General features: G+C 39.8%; 1 pseudogene; it reads right to left on the bottom strand.

Moving 5' to 3' along the window:
• Positions 1-3,562: 3,562 nt before the first annotated feature.
• LOC133247762 (elongator complex protein 3-like) lies at positions 3,563-5,564 on the bottom strand (annotated as a pseudogene).
• Positions 5,565-12,569: the final 7,005 nt, after the last annotated feature.

Here is a 12,569-nt window from a genome sequence, read left to right as displayed (position 1 = left end):
GTCTTCTAGTCACCATTATAGTATGATGCAGAATAGTTTTACTGCTCTAAAAGTCCCCTGTACTTCACCTATTCATCCTGAACCCGATACCTTTGGCAGCCACTAATCATTTTACTCTCTGTATAGTTTAGCCTTTCCAGAGTGTCATGTAATTGCAATCGTATATAGCCTTTTATGTACTGGCTTCTTTGACTTAGCAATATGTCTTTAACGTTATTTTGTCTTTTGTGCCTTGTTAGTGCATGTATTTTATTGTTGAATAATATTCCTTAGTATAGAGGTACCGTACTTTATTCATTCACCTGTCAAAATATCTTGTTTACCAGCTTTTGGTTATTATGAATACATCTGCTATAAACTTTTGTATGCAGGTTTTTGTGTTGATAAAGGTTTTCAAGTCAATTGGATGAACACCTAGGAGCAAGATTGCTGGCTGTTATGGTAACACTGTGTTTAGCTCTGGAAGAGATTACCAAACTGTCTTCCAAAGTGGCATTCTACATTCCCACTAGCAATGTATGAGAGTTCTTGCTGCTTTGCATCCTTGCCAGCACTTGGTTTTGTTTGCTTTTTGGATTTTAGTTATTCCGGAGTTGGTGATGGACAGGGAGGCCTGGCGTGCTGTGATTCATGGGGTCGCAGAGTCGGACACAACTGAGCGACTGAACTGAACTAAATAGGTGTATGGTGGCATTTCATGGTTGTAATTTGCAATTCCCTGTTGATAAAAGGATGATTAGTGTCTTTTCATATTGCTTATTTGCCATCTAGTATATCTTCTGTATATAATGAGGTGTCTGTTCAGATCTTTGGCCCATCTTTTAATGAAAGTATAGTTTATTTACAATGTTGTGTTCGTTTCAGGTGTACAACGAAGTGATTCAGTTATATATACATATGTATTTTTTTTTTCAGATTTTTTTCCCTTGTAGGTTATTACAGAATATTGAGTATACTTCCTTGTACTATACAGTAGGTCCTTTTTGGTTATCTATTTTAGATACTGTAGTGTGTGTATATGTTAATCCCAAACACTTAATTTATCCCCCATCCTCTTTGATAACCATTAGTTTGTTTTCTATGTCTGTGGGTCTATTTCTGTTTTGTATATAAGTTCACTTGTATCATTTTTGTTTTAGATTCCACATATAAAGGATATCATATGATATTTGTCTTTGGCGGCCCATTTTTAAATTGAGTTTTTTTTTCCAGTTTTATTGAGATATAATTGACATGCAGCATTATATATGTTTAAGGTATGCAGTATAATGATATACATCATGAAATGATTATCACAATAAGTTTAGTGAATATCATTATTTCATACAGATTCAGAATTAAATGCATGGAAAAAAAAATTTTCCTTGTGATGAGAATTCTTAGGATTTACACTCTTTTATATATAACATACAACAGTGTTAATTATATTCTTGAGTTTTAAAAATTCTTTGTGTATTTTGTATAAAGGTCCTTTATCAGATACGTATTTTGAAAATATTTTTGTCTATGGCTTGCCTTTAAATATTTATATGAAGATTATATTCATGAATTAGTTGTGATACTTGTATTTACTTATATATAATTATGTAGAGGTGAGATCATACTGTCTGTATATTTTTGTGCCTTCCTTTCTCTTTAACATTAACATTCTTTTATAAACCTTTTCTAAACCATTAAAATTTTTTAAACATATTTAATAATAAAACATATTCCACTGGTGGATTACGAAAATAGTCCTAATTCTTTACTATTCCCCGAGTCCATTCTCTTTATCTTGTAATTCACAATAAGACCAAATAATAAACATTTAAGGATTTTTAGGTTGTATGGTCTCTGTTACTACTACACTGCTGTTATAGTGTAAAAAATCTATGGGAAATATATAAATGAAAGGGAGTGTCTATATTCTAATAAAACTTTATTTAAAAAAACAGGTAGTGGGTCCAGTTTTGCCTGTAGTCTATAGTTTGTTGACCCCTGATGTAACTTTGTTAGTGCCTTTTTACTCTTTGGGTTTGGTGATTAGAATGAGGTTCTGAGTTGAGGGCTCAGGAGGCTCGTGTCTCTGTCGTAACTGAAAACACGCCTAGATGAGTGTCGGAGGAAGAGATGGCACAGACCAGGTTGCCCCAGTTACCCTGTATGAAGCCAGCCAACCTCATACATTGAACAAACCCAGCTAAGATCAGCAGAACTGGTGAACCAGCCTCAACCAACTTGGCATGTGAGCAATAAGCTTACATGCACTTAGGGTTTGCTCTTGTTGCACAGCATTAGACAGTTGGTAGATTGATATGCCAACATTTAATTATCCTACCTCGAAAGTTGGTTGTTGCCACATTTTTTTTCCTTATAACAATCTTTGTTTTGCTCATTATTTTCTTAGGAATGAAATTGCTGTCAAAGAGCATATAAGAATCTCAGGACACATTACAAAAAGTCTTTTCCAGAATGATGCTGTGTGGTACAATTTTTAGGAGTGTCTCTTAAAATCTTACTGTTCTTAATGATTGACCTGTTGTCTCTTTTCATTTAATATTTTCCAAACTTAAGTAGGTTGGGCCCAGTCCATGGTGATCTGTGTGTTGAACTTCTAGGGCAGTTATCATCTCTCTTTAGTTTTTAGATGCCTCCTAAGTTATCGTTACTGTTTTTTTTTGTATGTGTGGAAGATTTTATTTTTCAAACCTTTAGAGGAATCAACTCCCTTTACTATAACTTTTTGTAAAGTGCCACCGAATCCCAGGGATGCAGGTTAAGCCATGCTCAAGAACAGACCCTCTCCAGGCTGAGTCTCCTTAATAGCTTACCTGGAAGTCACAGAGAGGCAGTCTTAGAAGATGACGCTTTGAAAAAGCCAATCTTTCTCCTATTTTTAGATTTGGGCCTGTTTCCAGTATTTTTTTTTTAACTTTCATATATGAGTTTAACTCAGAGTTAAACTTTTAGTTTTCTCCATTTAAAACTGAAAGAATTAAAATGCAGGGAAGAATGGCTGTGTCTTCATGTCTTGACCTGGGGACACACAAGCTCAGACGTGTGTGCGGCAGACTGCCTGCTCAGGACAGACCAACGGGGATGCCATACGCTTCTCTGGGCGAAAGTGCCGCCCACAGCGTTTTGCAGTTGTCAAGTGTGTGGAAGTACAGGCAATAAAAATCCTGAAATAAATGGATGTCTGTAATGGCCCTTTGTAGATGGCAGCCAGTGAACTGAGAAAGGCTGGTTTCAAGCTTGAACCCTCACCTGTTTTCTCCCCATCACAGATATTTCAAACAGTAGTGCAGGAACCACAATGACTGCCATTAAAATGAAAGCTCATTTTTTAAACTAGTGCTGGAACGCATACATATTATAGTAACAGGACAGAGATCAACGTCTGACAGCTTTCACATGATCCCGACACGACTCTTTGTCTATACTCTATATAAATAACCTACCCCTAAGTATACTCCTTAAGTGACATAGCCAGTTTTAGTTCATGAATCGTGGTGTCCAAATGAGCTGGTTAACTTGATTTTTGTCTCTTCTCCTGAGTCACGGTTAGGTCACTTGCAAGTCTCATGCAAAACCGAGAAACTAGATACAGGAGTTAAGCCTCGAAAACAGGTGACATCTTGAAAACATGCAGGAGCGGGTGGTGTGGTGGGGTCTGAGTGTCTAGGCTCCATGGGCTTGGTCAGCAGAAGCCCGACCCAGCCCTTAGCAAGGTTTCCAGGCTCCAGGGCGAGGGGGAGCCTCCTGCCAGGGGCTCAGGGAGATCCAATTGCTTTGCTCAGCCTCTGTGCTGAGTTTTCAAGACATCCTGGATTGGTTTCCTGCCGGGGAGGAGATGCCTCAAGGTGGACTGGTGTGGTGTTATTCTAGCGTCTTTACCAGGTATGGACCTTGCAATCTGTAGCCAATCTTTCTGTAGTAGTTCCTGGTGCCGACCCCTGATATAACAGCTATTTTCCCAGATCCATGTTCTTCTCTGGCTATTCATTCTGCTTCCTCCATCAGCAGCATGCCAAAGCCCCGATGCTGAATTTAGTGGGATCCCGACTGCTTACGGGGACCACACTTCCGTACATGTGCAGCTCTCGGACTATGGACACACCCCCAACCAATTCGAAACGGAATGTCTCCTCTGAACACTTCTGTAATCTCAGGAGGCCAATCAAAATGTCCTGATCTAGGTCTTTGTACGATAAGAAGGTTTCCCAGCCTCCATTTGCAACATAATCTCTTCTCACCAATTCAACCTGGTATGGCCAGACTTTGTGATGAATTTCTTGGATTCCAACCTCTCTGGTTCTCACATCATGACACTGTATTCCAAGGTCTTTCATTCTTGCAAATGCCAGCTCTCTCAAGTTTCCGTGCTCCACTCCTGAGCTGACTAACGGCATTGGAATATCTCTCTGCATGCGGTACACTCGAGTCCACGGGGGAACGAGGGCCAGGATCCGGGCCACCAATTCGATCAGATCGCTGGGGGAATAACTCTTGTATCTTCCTGACTTCCAGAGCTCATAGAGCCCTGTCCCACGAATCACCAGGGTAGGGTAGAGTTTCAAACCATCAGGACGGAAAGCTGGGTTCTTGAAAAACTCTGTAAACTGTTCAGTGTCTCTCTCCAGCCCCACGTTCGGCAGATCAGGCATCATGTGAGCCACCACTTTGAAGCCAGAATCTTTGGCCAGGTGGAAGGACTCGCACACTGCCTTCACAGTGTGGCCCTGGTTGGTATCTCTGGCCACATCCTCATAGACACTCTGCACCCCAATCTCTAGCCTTGTGCAGCCGTAGGTCAACATGTCACTGAGATGCCGCTTCATGCAGTAATCTGGTCTGGTCTCAATAGTAATTCCTATGCACTTTGTGAGGCTTCCCTCAGAATACTTGACGGCCTCATAAATATTGTTGGAGGTATGTCCTGATAAGGCATCATGTAAATCTCGAATAAAATAATCTCTGTATTCTTCTGGATGGGCCATAAATGTTCCACCCATCACGATAAACTCCACTTTATCCACCCTGTGACCAAGTTGTTTTAACTGTTCTATCTGGTTTCTAGTCTGCAGGTAAGGGTCATACCTCGTATGGATAGCTCACGTGGAGGTTGGCTTATATTCATTGTAAGACTGGGTGGAATATTCAAAATCTGAATCAGGTCCGCCAGGGCAGTACACACATATATTTCCTGTAAAACTGATGTGTGGACATCTGTGGGGTTTGCACATGACAGCCACAACAGCAATCCCACTGGCAGTTCTGATGGGTTTTGCCTTGAGCTTGGGGACCAAGACCTTCCAATACTGAGGCAGGACCGCAGCGATCATGTCCACCAGGCGGGGCTGTGCCAAGAGCCCATATTTGGCAGCTGTCCTGGTCTTCACCTTATTTAGATCAATGTCTTTTCCCTGTTCGTGAGCTTCAATTAGTTGTTTAATAACATCTCCTATGGTCAGCATCATTAGCTGAGCAGGGCTGAGATCGCCTTTGTGCTTCTGCCTCATCTCTCTGCTGTCGTAGCAGTCGCCACCCCAGAAAATGTAGATATCTACTCCTCGTTACTGTTTTTATATGTACTTGTCTCTCTAACTAGACTTTTCTAATTAGCATTTATTTAAGGCAACGCAAGTGCAGTGCATAGTCTTCAGGTAGTTAATAGTATGATTTGATTGAAGTCAGTATTTTAAAAAATGGGCATAGTTTTAAGTAATTACTTATGAGTTTGTCCATGAAATAAGAAATCAAGCAAATGTAAATGGTGTTAGAGAGGCAGTAAATGGGATTTGTAGGGAGAGTTATTTATGTTGGTCAAGACTTCATTTTACTTAAAACCTATGTAATTCTAAGCTTGATAAATTTTATTTGAGTAGTACTGATTATAATTAGTGAACTACAGTATCATCATTAGTGACCTAGTAGCATCACAAACTGATAAGTGCAACACACAGTAAATAGTTTTCTTCCTTCAGCGTACTTTAATGTATATAATAGCACAAATGGTATTTGTAAATGGTCATGTGGACAGAGAAGTACAGATGACCTACTCAGACAAGGTAGCCTTTAATAAAAAGGATAAACTATTGGGCTGTATTCAGGAAGTATTAAGTATGTCTGATAGTTCTTTGTTTATGCATTTAGATCAGAAATAATGTTGAAGCGCAGGCTGCTTGACAGAGGCTGAAATAAATCCATGTTCATCTGGAATCTAGAGTGTCCGCATAAGTGAATGCTGTAGAAGTCTCTGGAGAGTGTTATGAGACAGATTCCTGGGATGGTGACACTATGAATAGCCTGGGATGTGGAATTCTGTGTTTCAGAGAGGATCTTAAAAATATCTGTGTTCTGATTGTACAGTTCTGTTTTGGCATTTTGCCTTTTTTTTAAAAATTGGAGAATAGTTACAGTGTTGTGTTACTGTCAGTTATATGGCAAAGCGAATCAATTATACATATAAACTCTTTTTTTAGATTCTTTTCCCATATAGGCCATTACAGAGTACTGAGTGGAGTTCCCCGTGCTATCCAGTAGGTCTTTTAGTTCCCTGTTTTGTGTATAGTAATGTGTATATGTCAGTCCCAGTCTCCCAGTTCATCCCTCCCCCTCTACCCCCACCTTTCTGCCTGGTAACCATACATTTGTTTTCTTCGTCTGTGACTGTATTTCTGTAACATTTTGCCTTTCATTTTGTAAGAATACATAGATTCTGATCCTCAGCAAATTTGTATATTGCAAAAGTTTGTTTGGGGTTGTTTCCCCAGTCCCTTACTCTTTGCCTTCCCTAGTCACGTTGGCCTTTTTTCTCTTTTCATAGGAAATGGTCTGATACTCATAGTAAGGGGTGGATAAATAGTTATGGAGTAAAGTGTTAGTGCTGGGAGTATTTTCATTTTTGTTAGGGACCAAAGGCTTAAGCAAAGACACAGTCAGATGGAGGAAACATTTTGGGAGATAGCAAGTCTTCTGAGTGTGGTAGATTGAATTATTGGTTACAATTCTTAATCCCTCTGTAGGTAATAAATAGCATTCTATTTCCCCAGTTCTCATGGTGATGGAGTGTATTTCTTTGCTCCTTAACTTTGGACTTGGCTGTGTGCCTTGCTTTGGCAGTGAGGTGTTAGTGGATATGGTAAGAAGATTAAAATGCCTTTGCTTATTTGCACTTGTGTTCCTGTCTTTCTATTTTCACCACAAAGAGAAATGCCCTTGATAGTCTCTGCCTCCTCAACTGGGCTCAGAATGGAACATCTGAAGCAGGGTCACGCTAAATAACTGTGTTTTTTTTTTTCAAATATGTGAGCACTTTTTATTTGCTAGGCAGCATACTAGCCTCAATGTACAGTGCTAAATATAACAGACATGGGTCTTGCACTCAGGGAAGTCACATTCTAGTGGGGTTGACAGATAAAGTTGTTCAGTTGGTAAGTCATGTCCGACTGTTTGCGACCCCATGGACTGCAGCACAGCAGGCTTCCCTGTCCTTCACAATCTCCTGGAGTTTGCTAAAACTCTTGTCCATTAAGTCAGTGATGCTACCCAACCCTTTCATTCTCTTTTGCCCCCTTCTCCTCCTGCCTTCAATCTTTCCCAGCATCAGGGTTTTTCCCAGTGAGTTGGGTCTTCAAATCAGGTGGCCAGAATATTGGAGCTTAAGCTTCAGCTTCAGTCCTTTCAATGAACATTTAGGTTCGACTTCCTTCAGGATTGATTGGTTTGATCTTGTTGTCTAAGGAACTCTCAAGAGTCTTCTCCAGCACCACAGTTTGAAAGCATGAATTATTTGGTTCTCAGGCTTCTCTTTTTTAAAAAATTTATTTATTTTAATTAGAGGATAGTTATTTTACAATATTGTGTTGGTTTTTGCCATACATCAACATGAATTGGCCACAGGTATATATTCTTTTTGATCAAATTCTCATATCTGTACATGACTACTGGAAAAACCATAGCTTTGACTAGACGGACCTTTGTTGGCAAACTAATGTCTCTGCTTTTTAACATGCTGTCTAGGTTGGTCATAGCTTTTGTTTCAAGGAGTAAGCGTCTTTTAATTTCATGGCAGCAGTCACCATCTGCAGTGATTTTGGAGCCCAAGAAAATAAAGCCTGTCACTGTTTCCATTGTTTCCCCATTGATTTGCGTGAAGTGATGGGACTGGACACCATGATCTTAGTTTTTTGAATGCTGAGTTTTAAGCTAGCTTTTCCAGTCTTTCATCCTCATCAAGAGGCTTTTTAGTTATGCTTCGCTTTCTGCCATTAGATTGGTATCATCTGCCTAAATGGGGTTGTTGATATTTCTCCTGGCAATCTTGATTCCAGCTTGTGATTCATCCAGCCTGGCATTTCACATGATGTACTCTATAAGTAAGGTGACAATATACAGCCTTGATGTACTCCTTTTCCAGTTTTGAACTAGTCCACTGTTCCTTGTCTGGTTCTAACTGTTGCTTCTTGACCTGCAAACAGGTTTCTCGCCAGATCAGTAAGGTTGTCTAGTGTTCCGTTTCTCTAAGAATTTCCCACAGTTTGTTGTGATTAACACAGTCAGAGGCTTTAGCATTGTCAATGAAGCAGTAGTAGATATTTCTCTGGAATTCCCTTGCTGTTTTCTGTGATCCAGCAGATGTTGGCAATTTGATCTCTGGTTCCTCTGCCTTTTCTAAATGCATCTTGTACATCTGGAATTTCTCAGTTCATGTACTATTAAATCCTAGCTTGAAGGATTTTGAGCATTTCTTTGCTAACATGCGAAATGAGTGCAATTGTACAGTAGTTTGAACCTTATTTACATTGTGCTTCTTTGGGATTGGAATGAAAACTGACGTTTTCCAGTCCTGTGGCCACAGCTGAGTTTTCCAAATTTGTTGACATACTTAGTGCAGCACCTTAACAGAATCATCTTTCAGTATTTGAAATAAAGTGAAAGAAAGTGAAGTCGCTCAGTCGTGTCCGACTCTTTGCAACCCCATGGACTAACTTCCAGGCTCCTCCATCCATGGGATTCTCCAGGCAAGAGTACTGGAGTGGGTTGCCATTTCCTTCTCCTAAATAACTGTTAATGCCAAGTATGAGAATAAATGATTATTGTTAAGCCATTGAGTTTTGGAGTGGTTTCTTATGTGGTATTATTGGCAATAGCTAACTGACAGTCTCATCTTTAAAATTCATTTCATTAAGTAGTTGTTAATGGACAGTACTTTTTCTGATGTAGAAACAGGCAGTCTCCCTTCCCCCCTCTCATCACATAGGGTTACAGTTAAGATGATGGGGGTATACTCCTGTAGATTCCCTTAAAGCAGCCTGAGTTTTACTGCTACTTTCACTGTTGTGAGCAGATATAAAAATTTTATTGGGTTCATTCCCATGCATTCTCCTGCCTTTTTTTTAGGCTTTACTGGTTTAAATAATGGTGTCTTGAGCAGATGGGGGAGGAGGCCAAGAAGACCTAGCTCTGGTTGTCCCAACTCATGCTTCAAGCTAGCAACTTCATTTTTATTTAGATATTTGATTTTCATGTAAGATTTTTTTAGGGAAAAACAGGTATTTTTTACAAAATTAAAAATTGTTGCTTGTAAACAAAGTTGTACATTCATACCGTGGGATATTCATCAATAAAAGGGAATGAACTGTTTGATATACACAACTTGGATGGATCTCAAGGGAATTATGCTGAGTGAAAAGAGTCAATCTCAAAAGTTTATAAATTGTGTCATTCCATTTATATAACATTCTTGAAACAACACATTTATATAGAGAATGGCTTAGTGATTGTCAGCATTTAGTGATGGGGGTGTGTGTGGAGGTTGGGTGTGGCTATACTGAGATTGCACATGGGCGCTATGGTGATGGAAGAGTTCCGTAGTTTGATTGTGGTGATCACATGGAAACTACATAGGTGATAAAATAGCACAGACAGGTGTGCACACACGCATATACATACACATATGTCTGTTAAATTGGTAAAATCTGAATAAGCGCTGTGGATTGTCTCAGTGTCAGTTTCCTTATTTTGGTCCTGTACTATAGTTACGTAAGATGTTAGTTACCATGGTGGGAGGATAAATGAAGAATGCACAGGACCTCCCTGTGTATGTGTGTGTGTATATTTATATGTTTTCTACTTCCTGTAAGTAGATTATTATTTCAGAATTAAAATTTGAGAGTTAAAAGCATTGCCATGTATACAAGCTAATAGTGAAAGTGAAGTGAAAGTGTGGGTTGCTCAGTCGTGTCCAACTCTTTGTGACCCCGTGGACTGTAGCCCGCCAATCTCCTCTGTCCATGGTATTTTCCAGGCAAGAATATTGGAGTGGGTTGCCAGTCCTTTCTCCAGGATATCTTCCTGACCCAGGGATTGAACTTGGGTCTCCTGCATTGCAGGCAGATTCTTTACTGTCTGAGTCATTAGGTAGAGCTAATATTAGAGGAAAAGAAATGATTCTTTCTTTAATAGTAAATCGTATGTGTGTGTGTGTGTATGCTCATACACTCAGTTGTGTCTGACTCTTTGTGACCCTGTGGACTGTAGCCCACCAGGCTTCTCTGTCCATGGAATTTTCCAGGCAGGAATACTGGAGCAGGTTTCCATTTCCTCCTCCAGGGTAATGTGTTTCTTGCGTCTCCTGCATTGCAGGTAGATTCTTTACCACTGAGCCACCAATAGTAAATCATCATAATAAATAAATCAGGTGATTTATTTGAAAGAAATTTAAGTGAATATTGACACATTTTATTAGGCAATTTATTCATTTTTTGATAATTGACATATTCTTTAGAGAAAAATGTGATGGAAGAGAGGGTGCTTGTATGTATGTATGTGTGTTTATTTAGTTCCATCTAGTGGAATTATTGGAGTCCACAAAAGGACCCTTTGTTATTGCTGTCATTAGCAAAAGGGAAGAGGAGGATTTTAGGTGAGGGAAAAGAGAGGATCTTCATTTTGAGGTTGTTATTAGGCAGAAGGCAACTAATGAGCACTAGCAATTTTCAGTTTTGGCAATCCAAGGAGACCTTTGTGTTAAATTAAAAGCAGTTTTCTTTCCATTAAGAATGTTCAGATCTATTAATATAAATGTTCACAATACCATGCTCCTTTGCTGTCAGATATTATTATGGAAAGGTTAGCATCAGACATGTAGCATGACTTACGAGAACCATATTTACCCCCAAGCATATGAATGAATCTATCAAGAAGGAAGGGAAGTTGGTCATATCCTTTATTATATAACTTTTATTATAATTTCCTTTTTCTAAAGTATGAGGATACAAAATAAATGTTTATTTTAAAGGCCCACAGGTGGTACTCAGCTGTCTTTACCATACAGTCGCATTTTTTTTTTCATATGACATCATGTGGAAATACAGTTTTTAGTCTACTTGTATGTGTGTGAAAGGAAGTATAGAATATAGTTAAGTGCATAGACATAAGAGATGTCCTGAGTTCACATCCCAGCTGTGATCCTCAGGCAGGTACTTTCCTTCTCTGACTCAATCTCCTTATCTGTAAAATGGGAATTCAGTTTGTTTAAAATTGTGTCCAATGATTATGAAGATAATATTACAGAAGTGTAGTATTTTTGAGATGGTCTGTACACTATACTGACATAAAGGAGTTGGAAGTGCAAAAAGGAAGACAAGGGGCCTGGAGCAGGAAAAAGGAAGATGAAGGTCAGAAGTGTATCAGAAGAGATCAGAAGTGGTGTTGCCTTTGAGTTGACCTATTGTACTCCTGAAGACACCAGGGTCTGCTGAAGTGGTGTCGCTTAACTAAAGGCTGATGATTCTGCACTGGCTGCTCATCTGGAGTCTATTTCCATAGCAGCAAGTGTCCACCAGCAACTGTCACACACTGGAAGCCAGGGCCTTTCTGCTTCTTCAGGTTCCTCTGTTCCCTTCAGTGCCTAACAGGAAGCCACCCAGCAGGAGACCTTAGAAATATATCAATAGTTTGATGTTTCCCAGCCCCAGATGTTCAGAGTAGCATAAAGAAGGGTAGGGGTGAAAAATAACAGGTAACTAATCTGTGCAACGGAGAAGGCAATGGCACCCACTCCAGTACTCCTGCCTGGAAAATCCCATGGATGGAGGAGCCTGGTGGGCTGTAGTCCATGGGGTCGCTAAGAGTCGGACACGACTGAGCGTCTTCACTTTCACTTTTCACTTTCATGCATTGGAGAAGGAAATGGCAACCCACTCCACTATTCTTGCCTGGAGAATCCCAGGGACGGGGAGCCTGTTGGGCTGCCGTCTATGGGGTCGCACAGAGTCAGACACGACTGAAGTGACTTAGCAGCAGCAGCAGCAATCTGTGCAAAGACTGTGCACATATCTTCTATAATTAGTAACTGTGTCTGGGAAGAACTTGGGGGCTTGGGCATAGCACTGGATGGATGTAGTCATTTTACTCCTTGTCTTTGGAGTGTTGTTTTTAATGCATTTAGATCCACAGAATTAAGTTGATTTTACTCATTTCAGTAGCATGTTGATCTTGGTTCATGTAATTTATTATGCCCATTCCTTTTTCTCATCACTTAGACCATGTGTGTCTACTTCCCATAAATTCTTTAAAGATAA

This window comes from Bos javanicus, chromosome 1 (assembly GCF_032452875.1).
Source record: "Bos javanicus breed banteng chromosome 1, ARS-OSU_banteng_1.0, whole genome shotgun sequence".
Lineage (NCBI taxonomy): Eukaryota > Metazoa > Chordata > Mammalia > Artiodactyla > Bovidae > Bos > Bos javanicus.
Note: the sequence above shows the minus strand (reverse complement) of the source record. Positions and strands in the feature narration are given on the sequence as shown.